Genomic DNA, 25511 nt, shown 5'->3' on the forward strand with positions numbered 1-25511 from the left:
CCAGCCTTTCAGAGGGCTCTTTTGGCGGTCGTGCTTCTAAAAGAGTATAACAGTTGGTTCGAGGCATGTGGGCTGCTGAATTCATATCTATAGCATAGATCGCCGCCTAGTGTTGGGTCCGGATGATTGCACATTGTTGTCCTGGAAGAGTCTTCGAAGTATCACGAGATAGGTGGCTCCTCCCCTGGACTACAGTGCGCATGGGCATCGACTCCATCCCCAAATTGTTTTTTTCCGCCATTGGGTTCGGATGTGTATTCGACATCTCCAGTTCGGAATCGATATAAACTTTGCTTAAGGCCCGAAGGCCTTTTCCTATACCGTCGGTATTGTTTTGCGCTCGTTGCCCAGCTCTGTTCCGGCTCAGTTCCCGAGTCGGACGTCCAGAGGAGTCGCGTGACTCTTCGGTGCTCGAGGCCCAGTCGACGCAGCAAGACTTTCGACGACGCATCATGGAACGGAGTCCGTTCAAGAATTGTCCCGTGTGCGGATCTAAGTGCCCCCACATCGACGTCCACCCGGTGTGCAACAAGTGCCTGTCACCGGAGCACAATGAAGCCAACTTTATGGCTTGTTCCAGGTTTCGATCGAAGAAGACTATTCGACTTCGGCGCGTGGCGCGCCTGAAAGCCCAGCAGTCGGCACCGGCACCGGTGGACATCTTCGACAGAGAAGAAGCAGACGAACAAGAAGTTCATATGCAGATTTCACCTCCGGCGGAGGAGATCGACTACGAATACGACGCGGATGTCGAGGTGGTCGATGCAGACGAAGTCGTCGACGAGGTAGGAGACGACAATGAGGCCTATGGGGCCATGGAAGATAGCTCAGAGGAGGAGCTATGCCCCGTTCGAACAATCACTAAGGCTCAGGTCGAGGGATCGCCACACGGCCTTACCCAAGACCTTCCACCCAGATCCACGGCCTCGCCTACGGGCCCGGCTACGGACACTTCTGCGGAGCCAACGTTGGTCAAAACGAAACCGAAAGTGAAACCTTCGGTGTCGACGGAATCGAAACTAAAAGACACGACGTCGAAACAGAAAACGTCTGTCCCTCCGGCCGCCTCCTCGTCTTCCGATACGTCGGGGCAGCCGAAACCAAAGAAGGCTGTCGACCCGGGGAAGTCCACCAAGGGCGCCGAGCTGAAGGCGGTCAAGGGCGCCGAGCCGAAGGCGGTCAAGAGCGTCGAACAAAAAACAGCCAAGGGCGTCGAACAGACGATTGGGGCCCCACGCCCAGTAGTCAAGGCCCCCGACAAGAAAACGCCGGCGCCGAAGGTCGTCGGCGCAGAAGGTGGGCACAGCGCGCCGAAAAGGGCTGATACTGGGCCTGGACCGGATAAGAACACGGCATCGACGCTCGAGTCTTCACTCGCTGGTGGACCGAAGACGTCTGTCGGGTCGACGAAACCGTCCGCTTCCTTTACGAAGCAGGTGTCGGATTCTCTCAAACGCATCAAGAACAAGGCTTCCGCGGCCGCACCGAAGGCTGCGTCCACTGCGAAACCGGCGGCCACAACGCCAAAATCTTCGACGCCACTCCTGTTTACGTTGCCGCCGAAGGTAGCACCGAAAGCCTTCGCACCACGGCCGGTCGCCGAAGCGCCCGTGCAAGTGTCTACGGCGTCGAGGCCTTCTCAGCCGATTGGGAGCTTAAAGCATCGACAACCCTTAATGGAGGAACAGTCGGAACACTTTATCGACGCCGATACCGGGAAACTTACCCTCTACAAGAGGAAGATCACAGCAACCCAGACTTTGGAGTCCTAAACAATTCCTCTAAAGCGCAAGAAGCCTGCGAAGGAATCCCCAGTTCTAGTGGAGCCGATTGCTCCACGGACTCCAAGAGTGGCTACACCCTCATCCACTTATTCAGATGTGGAGGGTGCAGAAGGTGAGGACGAAGAGTATAACTTCCCTGCCAACACTGATCCTGAGGATCAACATGACTCATGGGCAGATGCAGGTGAACCAGGGGATCAACACTCTGCCCAGGACCCTCAAGTGTACAATGTCAAGACCTCTCCTACTGAGGAGACATTTAATGCTCTAATTGAGAGGGCAGCTAAGAACCACGACGTCCAGCTGCATGCTGACCCTGTCGAAGTGGACTTCCTATTTGATACCTTTTCCGCTGCAGAAAAGACTGTCAAGACTCTCCCCATGCTGAAAGGGGTTCTCAAACATGCTGCAGACATTTTTAAGGAACCCACACGGGCCAGGGTGATCAACCCTAGAATTGAGAAGAAATATAAGCCGGCACCTGGCGACCCCACCTACATCAAGGGCCAGTTGCCATTGGACTCTCTGGTCGTTTCTAATGCCCGGAAGAGGGCGAACTCGCAGACCACCGGTGATGCTCCTCCCCCTGACAAGGAATCTAAAGTGCTGGAGGCATCAGGGAAAAGGGTGGCGGCTCAAGCAGCCAATATCTGGCGTATTTCGAACACCCAAGCACTCCTAGCCAGATATGACAGGGCGCACTATGACACACTAGAGACCCTGTTACAACATCTTCCAGATCAGTATAAAGAGACAGCTGAGATGCTTATTCAGGAAGGGAAGCTTATCTCCAACGCTTCTATTAAATGTGCACTGAACATGGCGGACACCGCGGCCAGAGCCATTAACACCAGTGTCATGTTAAGACGTCAGGCCTGGCTCAGAATCTCTGGTTTCAAGCCGGAGATACAGACCACCATCCTCAATCAGCCAGTGAACCCAGATAGGTTATTTGGCCCAGAGGTGGATACCACCTTAGAAAAGATAAAGAAGGATACCGAGACTGCGAAGTCCATGGGGGCTCTCCAGTCCCAGCAGTTTCGGGGCAGTACCTTTCGTCGCTCAGGCACTAGAGGTGTTTCCAGGGGCCAGATGTCCCAGCAAACGCAATACAATAAGGGTGGGGCGCAGTCCTCTTACACCAAGCAGAGTAGAGGCGGCTATCGAGGCAACAGCACCAAAGGCAGAGGTCGCGGAAACAACAACTCCCGCTTCTCCACCACCAACAAACAGTGACGCCCCGTCACTGCCCCCCGACCATACTTGACCTGTCGGGGGAGACTCCAACAGTTCCTGCCGGTCTGGAAATCCATCACCAGACAGGTGGGTCAGGAAACTTATCCAGTTCGGTTATTGTCTAGAGTTAACATCCACTCCACCCAACATGCCACCAAAACACCGTCCTATGTCCACAGAGCATTTGCACTTATTGCAGCAGGAGGTACTTGTCATGCTGCAAAAAGGGGCAATCGAGCTCGTGCCGGTGGAGGAGGAAGGCACGGGAGTGTACTCCCTGTACTTCTTAATCCCAAAAAAGGACGGGTCCCTCAGACCCATACTGGACCTCAGACCCCTGAATCAGTACATTCTATCAGAACACTTTCATATGCTCACACTGCAGCAGGTTCTCCCGTTGCTCAATCAGGGAGACTTTCTCGCAACCTTGGATCTCAAGGATGCCTGTTTCCACATTCCACTGCATCCATCACACAGAAAATACCTCCGGTTCACTATTCAGGGTCGGCATTATCAGTTCAAGGTCTTACCTTTCGGGGTGACCACGGCGCCCAGGGTATTCACAAAATGTCTGGCGACAGTGGCGGCGCACCTCAGAAGGCAGAACGTTCATGTTTACCCTTATCTGGACGACTGGCTTGTCCAAGCAAAGCCAGCCCATGTGCGGCAGTATCTGGGGGCGACAATAGATACTCTGGCAGCCACAGCTCAGCCAAATTCTGTGAGGATCGACAGCATTCAGTCGCTGATCCAGTAGTTCAGACCGCAACACTCGCTTCCAGCAAGAGTGTTCATGCAGTTGATAGGCATGATGGCCTCCTGCATCTTCTTAGTCCCGCACGCGAGGCTACATATGCGTCTGCTCCAAGAATGCTTGGCTCATCAGTGGACTCAGGCTCAAGGACAGTTGAACGACCTAGTGTTGGTGACCGGTCGGGCATACAACTCTCTGCATTGGTGGAATCCACACAACCTTTGCAAGGGCGGACCGTTCCAGGAGCCTGTGCCACAGATTATCCTGACGACGGACGCATCTCTCCAGGGATGGGGAGCTCATGTACTCCACTATACGGTGCAGGGACTATGGACAACGCAGCAAAAGAAAATGCACATCAACTACCTAGAACTGATGGCAATCTTCATGGCGGCCATGTACTGCATTCAAAAGCAGGGAGGCACACACTCTCCACAGCTGTCTCATCTGGCTCAGAGCATGTGGAAGTGGGCCATTCAGAGGAACATCTTCCTCATGGCGGAACACCTCCCGGGCAAGGACAATCAGATGGCGGATCTGCTCAGCAGGTACAGCCATCAAATGCACGAGTGGGAGATACATCCATCAGTACTCCGCCCGTACTTCCAGCAGTGGGGTCATCCAGAGATAGACCTGTTTGCCACAAGGGAAAACGCAAAATGCCAAAGCTTTGCCGCCAGGTTCCCTCACCCACAGTCGCAGGGCAATGCGATATGGATGAACTGGTCAGGCAAATTTGCGTACGCTTTTCCCCCAGCACCTCTCATACCGCTGGTGGCACGAAAGCTAAGGCAACACTCGATGACGCTCATCCTGGTTGCTCCAACGTGGGCACGCCAACCATGGTACACCACATTTCTAGACCTCTCCGTGGTACCGCATCAAAGGCTGCACCTCACACCCAGGCTTTTGACGCAGAGCCATGGAGACATTCAGCATCCAGATCCGCAACAGCTCAACCTGGCGATCTGGCTCCTGAAGTCTTAGAGTTTGGCTACCTTAACTTGCCTCCTGACTGCATGGATATCATACGGGAGGCAAGAAGGCCCACCACCAGAGCTTGCTATGCAGCGAAATGGAAGCGGTTTGTCATTTACTGTACTGAACACAACATCAACCCGCTAGATGCATCCACTCCCAACATCATCTGTTATTTGTTACATCTTTACAAATGCAATCTAGCATATGCTTCCATTCGGATACACTTATCCGCCATAGCGGCTTATCTCCAAAACAGGCAGCATCTCTCCGTTTTCAGAGTTCCGGCCATTAAAGCCTTCCTAGAAGGACTGAAGCGGGTCATCCCTCCCAGGACCCCACCAGCTCCTGTATGGAACCTCAATGTGGTCCTAACCAGGTTAATGGGCCCACCTTTTGAGCCTCTACATTCATGTGAGATTCAGTTCTTAACGTGGAAAGTGGCTTTTCTCATTGCCATTACGTCTCTAAGATGTGTTAGTGAGCTACAGGCGCTCACTGTGCAAGAGCCGTTCATTCAGATTCACTCCAACAGGGTGGTGCTGCGCACTAACCCTAAATTTCTTCCTAAAGTGGTTTCGCAGTTCCATGTCAATCAAACCATTGAACTGCCCGCGTTCTTTCAAAACCCAGAGACAGTAGCTGAAAGAATGCTCCACACTCTCGATGTTAAGCAAGCATTGATGTATTACATTGATAGGACCAAAGAATTTAGGAAGACACAACAACTCTTTGTTGCCTTTTCAGCCCAGCACAAAGGCAACCCCATTTCCAAAGCAGGTATAGCCAGGTGGATCGTTAAGTGTATTCAGATTTGCTATCACAAGGCTAAGCGCACTTTAACGGTCCCCCCCAGAGCCCACTCCACCCGCAAGTTGGGGGCCTCCATGGCTTTCCTTGGTAATATCCCTTTGGAAGATATCTGTAGAGCAGCCACATGGTCTACACCACACACATTTACTAAACACTACTGTGTAGATGTGCACTCCAAGCAGCTGTAGGGCAGGCTGTTCTTAAGACACTTTTTCAAACGTCTGCAGCTGGCACAGGCGGCCGCCGTTAATGGAGGGACTGCTATTTATTCTATGCTATAGATATGAATTCAGCAGCCCACATGCCTCGAACTGAATATGCTACTTACCAGTATGCATCTGTTCTTGGCATGTAGGGCTGCTGACATTCATATCGCCCGCCCGCCTCCCCGGCGCCTGTAGCGGCTGCAGAATTTACACTTACTCTTAGCATGGTCATCGCTCATACTGTTACACTCCATCTTCGCCACAATGGCAAAAAACAATCTGGGGATGGAGTCGATGCCCATGCGCACTGTAGTCCAGGGGAGGAGCCACCTATCTCGTGATACTTCGAAGACTCTTCCAGGACAACAATGTGCAATCATCCGGATCCCAACACTAGGCGGCGATCTATGCTATAGATATGAATGTCAGCAGCCCTACATGCCAAGAACAGATGCATACTGGTAAGTAGCATATTCATTATTTCTAGCTCTTTTTGCAGATCTGTGTATCAGAGGGCGTGGGTACTGGTTATCTGCAACTTGTGAGGATAAATTTGCTGCATGGATTTTGTACTTTCTGACATCAGAACAGTTGCATCGTACTCTTAAAAATTAACCAAATGGCAGGTTATCCCTAAGAGACTTGGGATGATAACTGAAATAAGCATGCAAGGCGTTCCTGGCCGTAGGTTTCCTGTATAATACTGTTTGTAGGGTCCCATGAGAAGAATATATCAACAGATCTAAGAACGGTAGGCGTTCCTGGCTGTATTGACAGGTACATTTTAGGAAAGTATTACAGGTATTAAGCCATTAAGGGAATGAGATTATGGCTTCTGAAGTACCTCGCCATATGACAAAAATGTCATCAATATAGCGCTTCCATGGTAGGATGTTGGATCGAAAAGGGATTAGTAGGGGTTAGAACCACTTCTGTCTCAAATGATGGAATGTAGAGATTCACTAGAATGGGGACAAATGTACTGCCTATCGAAGTCCCTGGGATTTGTAAGAATAAACTGTCTTCAAATTGGAAGACGTTTGCTTTCATAGCAAGTGACGTACATCGCATAATGAACAGCACAGTGATCATAGTGTCCAGCTCCTTGGACCTAAGCAACGCTTCAGCAGTGGACAGTGTTTGATCCTGCGGGATGTTCGTGTAGAGGGACTCTACATCAAAAGACACCAAGAAATCAGTCTCAGTGTTGAACTCTATATCTGTCAGAACACATAACGCATCCTTCGTGTATTGTAAATAATTTGACATCTCTTGTTCTAGTGAGAGAGTGGCTCTAATAAAGAACCAGTTCCTGAAATGATGGGAAGTCCGAGCGGTGGCCTTTGGTTCTCATGAATTTTCAGTAAAACATACAAATGTGGAGTAATGGGATCTGTGATGACCTGAAATGTGGCCTCTTTCGAGGACAGCCACTTATTTTTTTTATCGCATCTCCTACCATGGTAGTGATGACTCTAGGGAGCCTTTTGGTGGGGTCCATTTTCAGTGGGCGATATGCTCACTTGACTTCTAGCTGTCTAAGGCAGTCTTCTATGTAGGCAGTTGTATTGATGATCACAGTGGCACCCCCTTTGTCAGCTGGCTTGATTATTATAGATTTGTCCATACTCAGGACCTGCAGGGCCTCTTGTTCATCTCTGGAAAGGTTGCGGAAAGTCGGTTGGTTTAACATGGTACCTGACTCAAGTTCTTTCATCATCGCCTTCTCAAAATTATCAGTTCAGGGGGTATCGTATGCGGTGGAGGGTTGAAAGTCGATTTTCTGCTGAGGTTGATATTGGTCGGTTCGTCAGTGATAATGGTCTCATCCTTGATTGGAAAAATAATCTCACACAGATTTTCCTGAAAATTTTTGAAAGTTCAGGATTAATTTGGAAGAAATGTGGGGACAAACCCTAACCCTTGGTTGAGTAGGTTCGACTCCGCAATGGTGAGAACCCGTTTACTTAAATTGACAATCAGGTCAGTTCACTGCTGGTGCCCAGTTGAGGGTTTGTCTTGGTCATGCTTCGCGTGTGACATGGAGAAAGAGGAGAGTTCCAGTGCACATGCGGTTGATGTCTTCTTCCTTTCATCTGCCCAACCTTCCTCTAAAAAAGAGGGTTTGAAAAGTGGTGGTGGAGGTGGCTGAAACTGCAGTATTGTTGTTTGTATGGGGAAATCGGATGGTTTCACGGTCCTTGCGTCCACCACTGTTGTTGAAGTTGGATGACATTTTTGCCTCGCCATCTCCCCTGGCCTCTCCTTCTTGACATCGACTTTGATGGTTTGTTGGTATTGGACTCTGAGTCACTAGACCATTGGTGTGTATCTGACATAGAGTATCCAGAACCATCACCTCACCAGTGTTGACTGAATTCTGGGGTTGTAGTCATCAGAGATGTAAGGGAAACCTTTTCATGGGAGAAACTTTTTGATTTTAGATGAAAGTAAATTCTCTTTGTAGTTCTCTTGAAGTATTCTTCTTGAAGAGAGTGGCTGAGATGAAGACGAAGATGAAGACGACTATCTCAGCCACTCTCTTCAAGAAGATTTCTGAAGAAACAAACAAGACCAATAAGGACTACAAAGAGAATTTACTTTCATCTAAAAAGTTTCAAAAGGATCTGGCACGGTTCTTCCGTGAAAAGGAACCCTCTTCAACAAGGGTCAGCACCCTTTATACATTACCACATTTTCCTTTACACACCTTCCTCAGGTGTGAGCAGAGGTCTGTGCGGTAAAAGTTAGGAAGAGGATGTGGTGTTAGGGCCAGAGCTGCCGACTTTGGAACTGGGGAACAGAGTTGGAGTTTTGGTTTTGGCTCAACATCCTGTGATTCTGGGCAAATCACCTAATCTCCCTGCGCAAACAAAAATATGAATGTGTCATTGTGTAATGTAACTGGTGCTCTTGTAAAGTGCTTCAATACCTTCGGGTCGAGTTCGCACTATATACAAACTGCAAACACAAAAACAATATCTCTGCTCAGGTTATTCTCTTAGAGGCTGAAGTACCCCCAGCACCTCTGGTTTCCCCTTGTCAAGTCTCATCCGGACCCCACAACTCTAATTGTTTCATCAGATCCTAACTGACAATAAAGCAATCCACTGCTTTGGCTACTTCAGACGTGGCCTGCTTGCATTTTGCCCCTACAGCTATATGATATTATGTCATTAATATCTGGCAGGGTGTAAAACAGGACATGCTTCTCCTAAAAATATAGGGTTGTGTGAATCATAAGGTAAGAAGCAGTTTGCCTGTGATGCAGCGAGAACTCTAACTCACAACCCCATTTATCATCAAAACCCAGGGACAACTTACTTTACTCATCGGTGGGGCCCATAACACCGTGAGTCTCTCACACACACACACATAGGTCATTCTGCCCCTGGATCAGTGTTGAGTAGTCAAGCTGCAAGATACCTTATTACCTTATTATCCTATACATCTACTATATACATTGAAGTTCTAGAACGCTCTATAATCATAGAGAAAAGCATCAAGGTACTCCGCTTTTTGGTGGATGGACCAACTAGTAGGAATCAGTTGATGGTGATTAAGACCAGCTCAATCACATTATTCCTATAACTTAAAACATCTTAAACATCACATTTTTAGTTTTAATAATCACAGACTCGAGTTTTAAGATTATAATATTTTATCTAAATCATTAAGAAAAATATCTTTCTATTGCGAGGAATTTATTAATCAAATACATTCTAACCATTTATCAGGACATTTAAGCAAGTAAGAAATAGGAAGAAAAAGGTTCCCAAACGAACTGTCTTTTCTAACCTCCTTGATGTCTCCCTCTTGACTTAGAATCTTTACGCGAATCTCGTTTCCCTTCCCCATCAAAAGTTAAAGTCCCCAAAAAAAATTCAAAGTGTTTTGCACCATAGGAAAATTGTGCAAACCGGCAGCATGTCGTGGTGCAATTTAAGAGGACACACACAAGGTCACTTTTACAGGCCTTTTTATACCCTTTCACTAGCTAACTTTACTCATTTCCCATTGGTCCATAAGAAGGATGGTGATAATCACCTCACGTTCTCCTTGTTCAAACCAGTTCACAAATTTTGTAAAATCATCCTGTAGTTCTCGCGCACTTCTCAACTTTCTCATGTGTTTTTGTATATAATTTGTTACAATTCCTCATGTTCAGTTTTTCAATGTTCATACTTTCCCAGGCTTTCAGATTTCAGTCAACTTTGGCACTACTTCCGTTTGCAGGCCAGCCTGTTCTTGACATCTCTTTGCTCCGGGCATAGGCTATCCACTCATTTTTAGTCATTCGCTCTGCGCATGTGTGGGGGCCATCTTCGAATGCTATTCTTGCCTTTGTGCTTTACACAGCTACTCTCAGACTAGGCCTCTCAGGCCAGAATGGAAACTATTATGAAAAGAAACATAACAGAAATTAGATAAAGTAAATAAGCCTTTCTGTTTACCTCCCACCTTTCTAATTTTTCCCTAGTTAGGTGTTACCTAGCAAAAGCGACATATATGCGTTTTTTTTTACTTACCATTTGTATTCATTTGCCACAAAAAAAACATATATAATAAGCATAAATACATTTATTCTTCTCAATTTTGCATTATTACAGCTCTATATTAGTTAGACTCATATTTCATTAACAAATTAGATTTTTGCAGATAGTTAGTTTTCCCACATGTCAGCTCTAGGTGCAATTGGTTGATTAGTTTACATGCTTCACACAGTTAATTTTATGGTTATGAGAATATGACTTTACAAGGGGTACACAAAGTTTTTTCTCGCCTGCTCGATCACCTGGACCTCGCGCCTTTGTGCAGAAATTATAAAAACTATTCAAAATGTTTTACAGTCCTTAAAATGATGTTTGTAGTGCTGTGATTGTTTTACATTAAAGTCCACCAAGAAAACGCTATTTTTTAAGTTAAAAACAAATAACGTTGCCCTTCTGTCGGTCATATAATACAATTAAATAAAAAATAGTTAAACTGGAGGCAGGCATTTGCTCTGTTTGTGTCATTTTTCTCACGGATTTTGGTCTTTGTTTCTGAAACAATGGCCTATTTTTCGTGAAAAGCTGCATCATTGTCAGCAGCGAGTTAAGGCGCTCTTAAGGTGCTTGTGACTAAGAAACTGGACAGGGAAAGTATTATTTCACTGGTGCAGGGGTGAAATTGGGTGGAAATAATGTTGTTGATGTGGTGTGAAGCCTGGGTATAGGGGTTGGTGTGGGTTTGCTGAGCGGTTACCATAGTTTTTGAACAGGCCATATAATTTGCCTCCACAATAACATATAATTAGCAAATGTATACAAATCAGTTTTTTATTCTGATTATATTGAGAACCTGTTTAAGTACATTTCCTATTCTGTAATTCTTGTGGTATGAAAAGTTTCCCAGCAATGTTAGAACCGGCAGTCTAGACCCAGGCACAGAGAGCGGGGTACTCCAAACACCGGCAGTGCAGAGCCACCCTCCTCAGTGCTGGATTGTGTCTTTACTGTTTCCAGTTCTAAACAATGTTATTTAATCGGTCTACGGAAGGCAGATGAGGAGCGGAAGTGAAAGGGGCCGTGTATAGGGTACAGCGTCTTGAGCAGTAGAAATGGAAAGGGTTCCAAGGCTGAGAGGTGTGGTGCTGTTGTGAGTAGTCAGTCACTGGGTGGGTTGTAGTTGGTCCTGCTATTGTCTGGCTAATGAGCATTGATCTCTGCTTCTCTTTTGCAGCTGCAGTGACCCTGGATCCGGACACTGCTCATCGGAACCTCGTCCTGTCCGAGGACGGAAGGAGCGTGAGGCGCGGAGACAGAGCACAGGATCTGCCTAACATGCCCCAGAGATTCGATCCTGTGGTCATTGTCCTGGGAAGAGAGAGGCTGAGCTCCAGAAGGCATTACTGGGAGGTGGAGGTAGGGGACAAGACCCGCTGGGACCTGGGGGTGTGTGACGAGGCTGTGAACAGGAAGGGGCCAATCAAAGCATCACCTGAGCATGGATACTGGGCAGTGGGGCTCATTGATGGTAAATATGAAGCTCTCACCTCCCCTCCCACCCTCCTGACCCCCTGTGTGCTGCCCAGGGCTGTGGGTCTCTTTCTGGACTATGAGGCGGGCAGGCTCTCGGTGTACAATGTGGATGACCGGTCTGTGCTCTTCACCTTCTCCGGGGCCTCCTTACCCCGCACCCTGCGTCCCTACTTCAACCCAGGACTCAACAAAGGAGGGGGGAATGCCGGGGTGCTGCGGATCCTGCCAGTAACAGGATGGGAGTGAGAGCGGCACAGACTGACTGCAGCGCAGGTGAGAGAGCAGTGTATATTGTAAATGGCCTTTCCTGTTTTCAGTTTCTATTTTTGGTAAACTCTGGTGGTGTTTTTTCAGGGTTTTCCAGTGATTTCCATACCTCAAAAAAACTGTGCTTTTTAGTGTTTACTAATTTTTGCGCCATAAAAAACAACTGAAACGGTAATTTGAAGATAATGGAAAACACACAGCACGTTTAAAAACAAGCAAGAAACGTGGGTGCCGCCTCTTTCTCCGGTGCCCGCCCCCCGGCGCCCACGCCTTGTTAAGTAAATGGTCTTTTTAAAGACCTGTGAAGTACTCGGATGCGGCCGTCATAAGACAGACGGCAGACCACAACAGCTCCCTTCCCCCCACATGAGCCAAGCAGGGGGCCTGGTGTTGCTCTGGCACTTGGGCCATTCACACCTCGGCTCACCATGTGCAGAAGCAGTGAAGCAGTGTTTTCCCCTGACACCTCCGCGCCAGGCGACCACAGGCAGGCCAATGTTTGTAATGCTGTGGCTCCATCCAGTGGCCAAATAACTATGAAAATCAGTGACACTCTGTTTAAACCGGGTCAGCTGATTTTCATCCGGTAGGGTACTGTCGGGTACAGTTGGTTTAAACTGCATTCCGGACAGCCTAAATGTAAACTAACCTCCAATAGGGAACAGTGTATACTATCATTCAAAGCACAGTTATACCACAGTGACCTGCTCCTGCATGCAAGAAGCAGGCAGCCAACTAAGCATCGTTTATTTGTGCTGCAGGCAGCAGTTCAGGAAGAAGAAACAAACACATTCCTGTTGCTGTAGCACAGACCGTGTCCCCGTGTCCAAAGGTCACAATCACATTCCTTTGGGCACATATTAAGCGAGTGTTGAAACCTGCCTCCGCGGCCTGATGCAAAACAATCTGGCGCTGTAACTGAATGTTACTTCTGTAGGAAGGAGGAGGAGGTGACATGGACCTCAATTGGAGGTCGCCACGGGTCGCCACTGAGACCCCTGCCACTTTGCTTGGGACCCCTGACTCCCATTAACGTTGTCTAGTCATAGCAGTTCAGCAGCTCCTGCCCCTAGATTAACAAGCATTGGCAAAATCCAACATGTTTTGCCTATGCAAGACCTATTGACGTTGTCAATGTTTTATAAAGTGTTGCACAGCAGAACAGACTGGTGTGTAACATGGCTTAAAGGAAATAAAAACAAAGTGGTATTGTGCGGGCAACTCTCAGGGCTGGACTGGCCGTAGCGGGCACCGGGCGTTTTCCTGGTGGGACGCAAGGGTGGGGGCTGATTTTGGGCCCCTGGGGGCTGTTTTTGTTACAGGGACGTTTTTGCAGCATAGCTGCAAAATCGGACACCGTAACAAAATCGGCCATAACCGGCCCTGGCAAAAAGCTCGGCTGAGCTCTTTGCCAGTGCCAATTTTGATTCCTAGTCCGGCCCTGGCAATGCTAGCTGCACCATATCTTTTGTTTTTGTTTACTTTAAGCCATGTTGGACAGCAGCTGCTGCTATGCAGCATCTTTATATTAAAAAAAACTGATGATTACCCCAAATAGCTCTGCGATGTGTGACTGTAAAAAGCTGGTGAAAAGACCAGCAGCAACTATCTAAATACTTTAGAATTATTAGATGGTTGTCAATTGTACATAAATCTATGGCTGTTCATGGGACCTGACCTGATGTGTGGAGGCAAGTGGTCTGAATACTGTGTGTGGAATAAATGCTTGTATCTTTGTGTGTTGTGTGTGTGTCGGGTATACTTGTGTATGGGCGGTTTGGAATGAGTATTTTGTGAATATATTTGTCTATATTTCCCATTTCTACGTTTGCAGCTACCTCGTAATTCTGCTTTGTGTGCTTTGAAAGAAACTGATGAATTATAACTTAAATCTCCATCTCAGCCACTGAAAATAGCTGCACACAATTCAACCTTCGACCTTTTCAGGGAGGAGCACACAGCGTTGTACACTTTCTGCAAGAGTCACTTTGCATTTGCGCCTTTCAACCAAAACTTTTTATTTTTAAACAAATGAAGAAAGGGGGAGAGAGGAACCAGGGCATGCTGCAGGTGCCCACCAACACTCTTGACTTTAAAAGACGACTCTATTTGCTTTCAGTCACCTAACTATCCATGTTTGGATGTGAATAAACAAAAATATCAAAAAGGTGTCTGAGCACTGGTGATGAAATCTCGCAGTATTTAAGAATATAATCGCAAGTAATCAAAATTGTTGGGAGCCTCACTTTAGCAGTGTGGCTACAACAAACATGTTCAGTTCAGATTGGAAATATTGCTTTGAATCTAGTGCAGTGGTAAAACCAAGGACGTAGCTACCATAGATGCAGCAGGTGCAGTGCACTGGGGCACCTTGAACCCTGACAATGTCATATCAAGTTCAAGTTTATTTGTTTGATTAATTAAAATCTTACAAAAAAGTACACTTTAAAATATCTTCAACAATAAAAAGTTTAGGAACATCAAGCAAATAATTTTACTAATCTTCTAAAAAGCGGAACTCTAAATAAAATTTGCCTTAAGGCCTTTTGCAATCACAGATAAAAATTTTACAAAAGCGGAATTCATTATTAGATCGGTCGAATTTAGGCACGCCATTAGTGCTTGTCTACAAGTTCTTACACCTCGAGCATTGAATAACCGCCTGAGGATTACTTTCTTTTCTGCTTCTATTGTAGGACACAAACAGAAAAGATGCAACATATCTTCTTGTCCCCCTTTACACAACCTACATAACGTATTGCTCTCAGTTAACTTCCACGGTGGCAGATGACACAAACCTGGCCATAGGACAAAGCGCACTCTATTAAATGTTCGCTTACTTTGGACAGACCAAGGAGTTTCTAGGTATTTTTGGACTTTTTTTTTTCTTATAGTCGTTAACAATTGGCCAAGAGTGTTTTCTTTTTACCAGTAGCTCTTTATCGTTTAGCAGCGATAGATGAATAACCAGTTTATTAATTGTCTTTTTAAAACTTTCCTGGGTGATAGTATTTTCCCAAATTGGTGTTAATCCAAGTTCTTCTTTTGCTTTGTTTAAGTATGCCCAGGCTTGAAGTTTCCTATTGTCTCTTACTTCTTTCCATAATATTTGTCATGTCATGTCAAAGGTACTTATATAGCGCCTTATCACCGCAAGGTCTCAAGGCGCTTGCTTTGGGAACCCGTCCTGGCTTTTTCCCTGTGAGATAACCCGTACTGGGCATCCCCAAGGTGAAAGCCAGGCATCCCGCCGCGGGGGGGCCGTAGTGGAGATTAAGCAAGCTATTGCCCAGAGTTGCAGAGTGTGAACCCGTGATTCGAGTAGGCACCGAAGCGAGAATTATCGAGTCCATGGACATTTTTGAGCTCAAGACCCTGCCGTGTCGGGAATTGAACCCTGGTCCCGGGTCTGACCTCTTCTTCAGGGTCTGCCTCCTCTAACCAGTGAGCCACACAATGCTACACTGTATTGCCCGGATAGCGGTCAAAGGGGCCATTTTCCTTCTTGCACCAAGGCCCATAGCAGGGACTTTCACAGCATAGCATTTGGCAGAATAGTCCTTCCATAGACTGCCAGAGCATAGCGCAAACAAGAAAGGCCCATCAGAGGCTATCGGAGCATACCACATGGCAGCATAGGCCCTCCACAGACGGTGAAGAGCATAAAGCATGGCAGCATAGGCCCTTCAGAGACTGTCCGAGTACAAAACATGGCATAACACGACAGCATATACCCTTCAGAGACTGTCCGAGCACAACACATGGCATAACACATGACAGCATAGACCTGTCACAGTCTGTCAGGACATAGCACAAGGCAGCAAAGTCCCACTAGAGACTGTCCGAGCATAACACATGGCAGCATAGGTCCTTCAGAACCTGTCAGGCCACAGCTCTTCATTGCGAAGACCATTCAGAGATGCATAGAGCACAGCATGTGCGAGCTTAGGCCTTTCAGAGACTGCCAGAGCATAGCTCTTCAAAGCATAGTCCTCTCAGAGACTTTCAGGGCACAGCTCTTCATAGCACTGGCCCTTCAGAGACTGTCAGAGCAGAGCTCTTCATAGCACAGGCCCTTCAGAGACTGTCAGTGCAGAGCTTCCCATAGCACTGGCCCTTCAGAGACTGTCAGAGCAGAGCTTCCCATAACACTGGCCCATCAGAGACTGTCAGAGCAGAGCTTCCCATAGCACTGGCCCTTCAGAGACTGTCAGAGCAGAGCTCTTTATTGCATAGGCCCTTTATAGACTGCCAGAACACAGCTGTTCACAGCATAGGCAGGACCACTGGAATTATGTGATTGTGCGGCCACAGCATTTTTCGCAAGCCACATGTGCCACATAATCCATCATCTTCTGCATAATCTGCAGATTTCAACCCAAAAGATTATTTCTAGCTGAAACGGTTGTACAGTTACTAAAAACACAGCAACCTGTTACAGCGCAGCGGAAGGCCCCTTGCAAAGGGTGGACTGGTGACCTTTCTGTTGCTTATAGCTATATTAGAGTGTTAGGCCAGTACCAATGAGAAGCAATCAACGGCCAGACAGTGTTAACAAGTGTAGAAATGTCAAAATAATGAAAAAATGCTATCACAAACTGTGCTGTATTAAGCCACATCATTTGTCTTTAGTTTTACTCAACCCTCCCGCATAATTTTGCCCTCCTCTGCTGTATAATTCCAGTGGCCCAGAGCATTGGTCCTTTTGAGACTAACAGCACAGGCAAAGCTCTAGCAGCATAAGGGCTTTGTGCAGAATTATAACGCAGCAGATGACCCAACATGCTAAGTTACTTATAAAAAATACTTTCCTATGTGTACTCCTTTTGATAAAGCATTTCTTTGAAAGGCAACGTCCTTCTTTTCAAAGCTGCAGTTGTTTTGATGCAGCCTTTTCGGTTCATCCCCAGCCGGATATGTGACAGCAGTTCTTGTTTTCTCTTCAACGTTGATTATATTTTCCCAGTAGAAGTTAAACCGTGTCTTTCGTGTCCCCAGGAATGCATCAGGCAAAGCGAGAGCTTGGCTAAAATATATGTGCCTCTTATAGTTTGTTTTTCAATCGATTCTTAACTTAGGTTATAAGTGCGAGCGATGTTGAACTCTGGGTATAAACAGGTTGGTGAAACGATTTGTTAAACACAGGAATTAAACCCTGTAAATGTGTCTAGTCAGAGACAAGTCGCTGTAGCTCATTCATCTGGGACTCCTGCGGGCAGCCCTGGGCACCTGAGCAACCCCCTACCCCCTGTGCCAAAGGTACCAGTGCCTACAAATAAGCTAGACATCTAGAAGGTGGCACTCGCAGAGAACAGTGCCCAATGACTGAGGCATCTGCGCTCATATGAGTATGGGACGGTGCCAACCCTACCACTGAGGGTTAAGCCGAAAAGAGCTCACTCTTGCGCACTCACTCCAAACTGAAGAGAGAGCGCAGGTCCCCATTTACTCTGGCGGGAGAGGGGCGCTCGTATTTCTAGACATGGTGCTTCTCTGTAAAGTGTCGGTGCCGGGCTCCCCACAGCAGTCAGTGTGTCCGGCTTTATTTATTTATTTAATGCATTTTTATATAGCACAGACTTTACCCAAAGGTGTCAGAGGGCTTCACAATAGAACCAAGTATGCGACATGAGGAAATTTACATACTTACATGTTACAGATACAAACGGGATAGTTGAAAAAGTAAAATAAAAGAATAGGTGGCAGTTACACAAAAAACCAAAAGACATTAGGATTAGGATCCTACAGACATAGAATACATGTTTACAACATTGTATGAAGTTACAACATCAGGAGAAAGCAAAGTAGTCTTGAGGGGCATGAATAGGGATGTAATAATTCTGGAAGTGTCTTTGGAAGAGAAGAGATTTGAGGTTAGTTTTGAAAGTCCAGTTAGAGCTGGTGGTACGGAGTAGTAGAGGAAGCGAGTTCCAGATTCTAACTGTATTGCCTGAGAAGGATTGAGCAATCGACCTTTGCATTTTGAAGGTGGGGGACTGAAGCAGTACATTTCCAGCATTACGTGAAGGTCTAGAGCCTCCAGAGATTTTAAGTTTATTCGCCAGGTATCGAGGGGAGAAATGTGCAAAGCTTTGTGGGTAATACAGGCAGTCTTGTAGATTGACCTTGCTTCGATGGGAAGCCATCGAAGAGAAAACAGTATGGGTGTGATTTGGTCACTTCTTTTAGCCCAAAAAACAAAGCGAGCCGCTGAATGGAGTACGGATTTAAGAGGGGAAAGGTGGGATTTGGGGAGCCCAGCATAGATAGAATTGCAATAGTCCAATCTAGAGGAAACCAGAGATTAGACCAAGGTTTTTAGGTCTTGCTCCTGAAAGAAACGTCAAATCCCCCAGAGAAGACGCAGTTGGTAACATGCTTTTTTTGCAATGAAATTGATGAGGGAGTGTAGATTGAGCCTTTTGTCAAGTATGACACCAAGAGATTTAGCGCTATCGACAACGATAGGTTTGTTGTTAAGTAAATTCAGCTTATCCATCCAAGATTCACCAGGAGGGGGAGAGAGTGAGGTAGAGAGGGGGTGGGAGGGTGAAAGATCTGATCCACCAGTGATTTCACTTTAATCTGCAGCACTACTCTCCCAGCTCTGAATGACTGTCTCACTGAGCCTGGGGCAGGGCACGCAGGCTTACTCCTTGTCGGCGTTAGCTGAATTTTAAGCCCTGCGTCTAGTGGTGATTTTCTTCCAACATACGCCAAGTGCATGAGAGAAAGGGACGTCCCACTGTGGCAGTGCGGAGAAATGTGTTAAGCCGCCATTATAATTCAGGATTTCTCCGCCACAATACTCAATACGAAGAAATCCCTTATACTAGTTGCCACCGCAGTGCTCTTCTACTTTTGGACCCTACCTCAGTCAGAGTCCAACGCAAACGCGTATCGAGTGTTAGCAGCAGCTCCACCGCAATACTCCGGACGAGGAGAGAAATCGAAAGCAAAACTGACATGCTAGTGCCCTCTTTAAAGTCCCGATGGCTCTCATCCTCTGAGAGCCTCACAAAAGTAGTTCATGAATACATTGGCAGTCCGGTCAGGCTCGCGGAGGCGAGGAGTAGCCTCATAGGCAATGGTCATTTAACATAGATCACAGGACCCATGCATTAGCTATGAGAGAGAGCGCTTTGAGAGCTGCCTGCTTTGCGCGCAAGCGCTATGGCGGGTAAACATGAAAAAAAAGTTCCGCTTCAAAAGCAGATGTAAGTAGGATATGCAGAGCGCTGCTTATCACCTCAGGGGGTATCCAGGCGTTTGGGGGAGGGGTACATATTTATAGGTAGCATGTATAGATGAGCGTAGCAGTGAGGAGGTAGATGGGCGAGTTGCAACATACGCAGCGAAGCGACATCCTGTGATTCCGGGCAAATCTGTCATCTAATCTCTCCAGGTGATAAACCGCTATATAAATCTGCTGCAGGATAAAAAAGAGAAGAAAGATGCTAAACTTTTGAAAAAATAGCTACACCAAAGCGGATGTTAACAGTATATCGGCTATGGGAAACTGATAAGAGAAGCAGAGGAGGAACAAGCATTTGTAAATGCAGGAGAAGATGCTACAGCCAATAGAAATGCAGAAAAAGTAAGTGGTAAGTACAGGAACCCAGGAAAAGCCAGGAAAGAGAGGAGGAGGGATGTAATCCCCTTTTAAGTTTATATTTAAAAACAATAGATTTCACAAGCGCTGTGCAGGCGAAACTTAAACAACCATGATTCATTCTGTTTATGTTTCAAACCTGGACCGTTTGGTTTTACAATTCAAGCTTTCTGTGTTTTTAACATCATTGTGTGAGTTTGCAGTGTAGACGAAGCGCTAGCAGCATCAGCCACTCCTTTCCAGCAGGCATTTGTCTTCTGCGCATGAACTTTTGAACAGTCGGGGTACTGCATTTAGGTCTGTGAGCACGACGCTTCCAGTGGCCTGTGCTCTTGGCTTGGAAAGTTGTAGTACCACTGTTCTTAGGGAGGTGATACACTGAGCATTGTAGACAGATGCGTTTTTTGCCAAATAATTTGATTCATGAATAATAATGGTTTTCTTTACGAACAGGAGTCGTTTCTCTTTATTGAAGACAACTGGTTCCTTTCTCTCTTAAACAGAAAGTAAAACCGTTGTTTTATATGATCTAAAGGAAGAACAGATTCCATTCTGTAACGCATACAAACATAGAGAAAGGTGATGACAAAAGTAATGTCTCTGTTTGCCGAAGGACATATGAGACATTGACATGTTTTAAACTTGCAATTTTAAGGAGCTGTGCTATCATCATTTAGCACACTTTCCTACGTCACACAGGAGCAGTGGGAGGCTCACTCATAGGCTGTGCTTCAAATGGACCCGTCTCGTGTGACACAACTTTCATCTAAAATGTTATTTTAAAAAAATATATGAAACAAATCTCAGATTAGTGATAGATGTGTAGCTATTTACGTCAAGATACAGAGAGGTTTGGGTCACTTTCATTTTTGAGTCCCTTAGCTCATAATTCGAGTTTTATGAAAATACCAAAAATGAATAAGAAAACGTGTTTGTGAAAGGAACATGATTGACTTTCATATTTGAAATTATGTATTTTTCGAAATACCAGTCAGGTAGAATTTCATTACAAGACCGGAGGCTACCATTATGCATACAACTTTTAATGCAGTCCAAGCATAGCCGCATATGTCACAAAGCAAAAGTTCCAACTTAGAATACATATGAATCAACAATAGCATGAATCACTAGGCAATCAGCCTCTTTTAAATGCGGCTCCAAGCAAGATAAGTCACCTCCTTACTTAGCTCTTATAATATTGTAATTTCATGTTTAAGACTTGTATTTTATTATTAATCTATATTTGTTACTATATACTGATTAACCCCTTAATCCCTACAGGAGTAATATTTATATATATATACAATGTACCTGTTTTATATACCATCTTATAAGGTAGAGTAACACTTTTTTACTCCTTATACCCAGACCCCCAACCTCCAATTTACGGAGGTTGGCTTCCGCTTTCCTTTCCTGTAGTTGTCTTTATTTTAAAGTTATAATTCTTTCCTCTCGCGCGCGAATTATTCAAAAAACCCAGTGACCCGCTTTTATTTTCAGAACAATCTCCCAGACGTTCATAATTGTGCCCAATACCTAAGACTTTGTCAAAACCTTGTGAGGTACGACGCTTTGTGAATGTATCTAATTATTTATCCGTGTTACCCTCGCCTCCCTCCCATAATCAGTCTATTAGGATTGATATTTACAAACTAATTTGAAGGTAATATTAAAAAATAAAAAAAAATTAAAAAAAGGGAGAGGATATATATATATATTGAAAAGATTACTATAAACATATAAAAAAAAAGGCTGTACATATATAGAAAGTTTATAGAGAAAGGTTAAGAATTCAATATAAGCTTCAGACATTCTTATATATTTATTTTTTCAATTCAAAATATGTCTGAGTCAGATTCTGATTCAATTCACAGTATTACTGTTGAATCTGATTTTAATAATGATGCCATCAAAAAACTTATCCACAAGGAGATGAGATCACGTATGTTTTCTACTCTCTCCCAAGTTAGGTCATCTAAGAGACCCTTGATCCATGATAATGATGACCTATCTGACTTGGACATAGCTGAGATTAATGATCTCACCGAAAAAAGGGGTAAGAAGCATAAAAAAAGTAATAATATTGATTATACCCCAGAGAGCACGGGAGGTCGTAGCACCTCAAATTTTACAGGAGGTCCTCGCACCTCATTTGCCTCAGGTGTCCCTCGCGGCACAAATCTGAAAGGTGTCCTTAGCGGCACAAATCTGAAAGGTGTCCTTAGCGGCACAAATCTGAAAGGTGTCCTTAGCGGCACAAATTTGATGGGTGTCCCTCGCGGCACAATTCACCAAAGTGCTCTAGATAATGATCCAAGTGATATTGATGGCTCAGAATTTCCTGACGAATATATTCTTGACCTAGATGAGGACGATCAAGATATTGATTCCTTTCTCTTGAATGACGACAATGGTCCTTCATCTTCTAAAGATAGTATCTTGGACCGTTTAGGGGAAGAAATGTTCTCCCCTTTTAACATTAAACATCCTAGAAGCTCAGAGTGGACTCCACATGAGCAGGTTTCTAAATTCATATCTAAATGGATTAGGAACCCTTTAGAAAGGGAAACTTGCAATCTTTTGAGGGCAGAATGCACCAGACCTTCAATTGAAGGTAAAGTCTGTCAAACTCATAACCTTGATCCGGAACTAATTACTTATCTTTTTAAATTAGGAAGAGACCCACGCAAAGGCTTGGAAAGGTCGCTTAAGCTCTGCCAAGATAAAGTTCTCGACATCCTAGGTCCACTTACTAAAATAATTGACGCAGCTGAGGAGAGTTACCTTAATGGTTCCCCTCTTGACACACACTCCATTCGAGGATGGAGCCAAAGAGTACTTGTCCTCTTAGGAAATGCCAACGCAGGACTTAATTGTGAAAGAAGAAGAGTAGTCCTCAATAAAATTAGTCCAAAATTAATCGATATGGCTGAAAAAGAAACCTCCATTAATCCAAAAGGTTTACTTTTTGGAGAAGTTTTAATATGTATCAACCTTTACCGCTTTAGATAGAGCGCATCAAAACATGAAAAAAGTTTTTAACTACAACAGCAACCTTTTTGGAAGGGCTGGAAGAAGGGGGCAATCTTCCGGCCGCTTTAATCGACGCCCCTTCCCAAGAAACAGAGGCAATTTTGGTAGAGGGTACCAACCACCCAACTAACCATAGTTTTATCCACCCAGAGGAAGAGGTTTCCGCTCCAGAGAATTCCGAGCACGAGGAGCACCTGCTGACTCCACCCCTCAAGTGAGTACTCCTTCCCCTTCCCTTTCTTTGAATCCAAAAGTAGGTGGCAGACTAAGATTCTTTTACCACAATTGGAAAATTATCACACAAGATCCCTGGGTTCTGAACACCGTTCAAGGTTTTTGTATAGATTTCACCAAGACTCCAATACAGTACTCTCTTCCAAGACCGACACCCCTTACACTAGATCAAGAAAAAATCATAGAAGAAGAAATTTCCTCAATGCTAAAAAAAGGAGCAATTCTAGAGGTACCCATGGAATTTATGACATTCATAAGTACTCTCTTCCTTGTGGAAAAGAAAGACAAGGGTTGGAGACCGGTTATAAATCTCATGGAACTCAACAAATTCCTTGTCTACCGTCATTTCAAGATGGAGGGCATCCATCTTCTCAGAGACCTCTTACTAGAAGGAGACTGGCTAGTCAAATTAGATCTGACGGACGCCTACTTTACAATTCCCATGACAAAGGAACACCAACCCTTTCTTCAGTTCATTTGGAAAAACCATCTCTTTCAATTTCAGGCTCTTCCCTTCGGCCTCTCTTCTGCCCCATGGTGTTTCACCAAGGTAATGAGAGCAGTTGCCTCATGTCTAAGAGAAAAAGGGATTTGTCTCATCATTTACTTAGACGACATCCTGATTCTTTCTCAAGACTATGCTCAAATCATCAAAGATCTGAAGACAGTTATAGACCTCTTAGAAAGTCTGGGTTTTATCATAAACTGGGAAAAATCCATTCTAGTCCCCTCAAAGAAGATGGAGTTCCTGGGCTTCACAGTAGACACAACAGAATGTCTTCTCCTTCTCCCTCCCAATAAGATTGCCAAAATAATAAAGGAGATAAGACATGTATTGAAACAAGAACATCTCTCCCTAAGAGAACTAGCAAGACTTCTAGGCCTTCTATCTTCCTCCATTCAGGCCATTTTTCCGGGACCACTGAATTATCGAGCCCTTCAGAGAATAAAAGCAAGAGCTCTCAGGTCAGGTCTTTGGTACGGAGATCGAATTTCCTTAAACCCAGATGCAATCTTAGAACTTAACATGGTGTTTAGACAATCTAGATGCATGGAATGGGAGAGCGATCTTTGGTTCAGCACCAGATTTTATTCTAGAATCGGATGCCAGCCTTCATGGCTGGGGTGCTTGTCTACTAACCCAGAACACTGGAGGAATTTGGTCCCAACAAGAGTCCCTGCACTACATCAATTATCTAGAATTAACTGCAGGACTTTATGCTCTAATGAGCTTCAAACGCTTTCTTCAAGGAAGATCAGTCATATTGAAAATGGACAATATGTCTGCCGTTGCTTACATAAACCGTCTAGGAGGGACCAAGTCAGAAGAACTCTCCATTCTAGCAAAGAAGCTTTGGTTTTTCTGCCTAGAACACAAAATCTCTCTGAGAGCAGAATACCTTCCAGGGAAATCCAATCTTTGCGCAGATTGGAATTCAAGATTCATCTTGGATTACAGCGACTGGAAGCTCAACACTTCTGTTTTCAACTCCCTCAATCATTTCTGGGGCCCATCCCAAATAGATTTATTTGCGAGCAGATTGACTACCCAATTGATATCTTATTTCAGCTGGATGCCAGATCCTGGTGCTCTAGCAGTGAATGCCTTTCTCCAACCTTGGGTAGGGATCAACGCTTATGCCTTCCCTCCATTTGCAATGATCCAGAGACTCCTTCAGAAAGTGAGACAAGAACGATCCTCAATTGTCCTAGTAACTCCTTTTTGGCCATCCCATGTCTAACGATCTCGCTAGACTTTCGTCAACAGCTTCAACTCTCCTTGGAGAGTCATGGGCCCCTGGAACACATTACGGGTACAACAACATTTGGAAAGTCTGGTCACGTTGGTGCTTGGAAAGGGACTTGGATCCCGTGGAGGCACCTATTGTTGATATAGTTAATTTTCTTGGAGAACAATTCGATAGAGGTTCAAGTTACAGATCTCTCAATTGTTTTAGATCTGCTATTTCTGCAGGACATTCTCTAATTAACAATAAAACGGTAGGTAAAAATCCTAATATTTGTAGAATACTTAAAAGTATCAGACTTAGAAGACCTCCTCAACCTAGCTATCAATCTCTTTGGGATGTTAATTTAATTCTTGACCTTTTTTGTTCTTGGCCAGTTAATTCTCTTCTCAGCAGAAAGAATCTTTCTATCAAATTAGCTACTCTTCTTTGCTTAATTTCATGCATTAGAGTCTCTGATGTTAAAGCTCTAGATATTTCTTTTAGATCTTACGATATGTTTGGAGTCAAATTTGAAATACATAGAAGAACTAAAACCATGTCAGATTCTATTTTCTATCCTCGTTTTGATACTTGCACTAAACTCTGTGTTGTTCAATGTATGAAAGAATATGATGTGAGAATGAACTCTCTTCGTCCTTTGAATGTATCTCAGTTACTCCTCTCTTTTGTTAAACCCCATAAAGGAATTTCTTCTAGCTCTATTGCTGGATGGGTTAAAACAGTCATGAAACTTCCTGGAATCAATCTGAATATTTTTAAACCACATTCTATTTGTGGCGCAATGGCCAGTAAGTCATTCTGCTCAGGTGGTAAGTTAGAT

The 25511-nt window shown here is 45.1% G+C and overlaps 1 pseudogene across 1 annotated transcript in view; it reads left to right on the plus strand.

The window, feature by feature from the left end:
* The window catches only part of LOC144753938 (E3 ubiquitin-protein ligase TRIM39-like), a 318213-nt pseudogene that overhangs the window by 129478 nt on the left and 163224 nt on the right, over window positions 1-25511 (plus strand). The window contains exon 7 of the transcript XR_013594603.1: window positions 11496-12067. The product of XR_013594603.1 is annotated as an E3 ubiquitin-protein ligase TRIM39-like (transcript). The remainder of the gene's footprint in view (window positions 1-11495; window positions 12068-25511) is intronic.

Source organism: Lissotriton helveticus, chromosome 5_1 (genome assembly GCF_964261635.1).
Source record: "Lissotriton helveticus chromosome 5_1, aLisHel1.1, whole genome shotgun sequence".
Taxonomy (NCBI): Eukaryota; Metazoa; Chordata; class Amphibia; order Caudata; family Salamandridae; genus Lissotriton; species Lissotriton helveticus.